General features: G+C 62.4%; 1 non-coding gene across 1 annotated transcript; it reads right to left on the bottom strand.

The window, feature by feature from the left end:
• Positions 1 to 989: 989 nt before the first annotated feature.
• Positions 990 to 1,145, bottom strand: LOC123178483 (5.8S ribosomal RNA). Its single transcript, XR_006489612.1, has one exon. It is a non-coding gene; the product is annotated as a 5.8S ribosomal RNA (ribosomal RNA).
• Positions 1,146 to 1,220: the final 75 nt, after the last annotated feature.

The following is a 1,220-nucleotide window of genomic DNA, read 5'->3' as shown; positions in this document are numbered from 1 at the left end:
AAGATCAGGGTCGGCCAGCGGTGCGGCCCGTGAGGGCCTCCCGCTCGTCAGCTTCCTTGCGCATCCCAGGTTTCAGAACCCGTCGACTCGCACGCATGTCAGACTCCTTGGTCCGTGTTTCAAGACGGGTCGGATGGGGAGCCCGCAGGCCGTTGCAGCGCAGTGCCCCGAGGGACACGCCTTTCGGCGCGCGGGTACCGGCCGTGCCGACGACGGCCACCGGGGGCACCTAGGGCCCCCGGGCTTTGGCCGCCGGTGCGGCCGACAACAGTCCACACCCCGAGCCGAGCGGCGGACCAGCAAGAGCCGTTCCGCATACGGCCGGGGCGCATCGCCGGCCCCCATCCGCTTCCCTCCCGGCAATTTCAAGCACTCTTTGACTCTCTTTTCAAAGTCCTTTTCATCTTTCCCTCGCGGTACTTGTTCGCTATCGGTCTCTCGCCTGTATTTAGCCTTGGACGGAGTCTACCGCCCGATTTGGGCTGCATTCCCAAACAACCCGACTCGTTGACGGCGCCTCGTGGGGCGACAGGGTCCGGGCCGGACGGGGCTCTCACCCTCCCAGGCGCCCCTTTCTAGGGGACATGGGCCCGGTCCGTCGCTGAGGACGCCTCTCCAGACTACAATTCGGACGGCACAGCCGCCCGATTCTCAAGCTGGGCTGCTCCCGGTTCGCTCGCCGTTACTAGGGGAATCCTTGTAAGTTTCTTCTCCTCCGCTTATTTATATGCTTAAACTTAGCGGGTAGTCCCGCCTGACCTGGGGTCGCGGTCGAAGCGACGTGCGCTTCGTTTGTTAGGTCGTTCAAAGGCCATAATGCCAGCTGCGCGCCGGATGCACTGCATTGATAAAGCGAGGACGCCCACCATGCGCTGTGTCCGGCGCGGTATGCCGGCAGCCCAATCTTCGGTCCACCGTCCCTTGAGAGACGAGGGACCAGATGCCGCATCCCGATTCCCGTTGAGAGTGGTTGGGAGCGTGTTTTGGCGTGACGCCCAGGCAGGCGTGCCCTCGGCCGAGTGGCCTCGGGCGCAACTTGCGTTCAAAGACTCGATGGTTCGCGGGATTCTGCAATTCACACCAGGTATCGCATTTCGCAACGTTCTTCATCGATGCGAGAGCCGAGATATCCGTTGCCGAGAGTCGTGTGGATTAAATAGATTTGCAACACGAGGGACGGCTAGCAAGCTAGACATGCCCCCGGGTTAGGCACAGTGTTC

Source organism: Triticum aestivum, unplaced genomic scaffold (assembly GCF_018294505.1).
Source record: "Triticum aestivum cultivar Chinese Spring unplaced genomic scaffold, IWGSC CS RefSeq v2.1 scaffold117417, whole genome shotgun sequence".
Taxonomy (NCBI): Eukaryota; Viridiplantae; Streptophyta; class Magnoliopsida; order Poales; family Poaceae; genus Triticum; species Triticum aestivum.
This window is presented reverse-complemented; position numbering and strand designations above follow the sequence as displayed.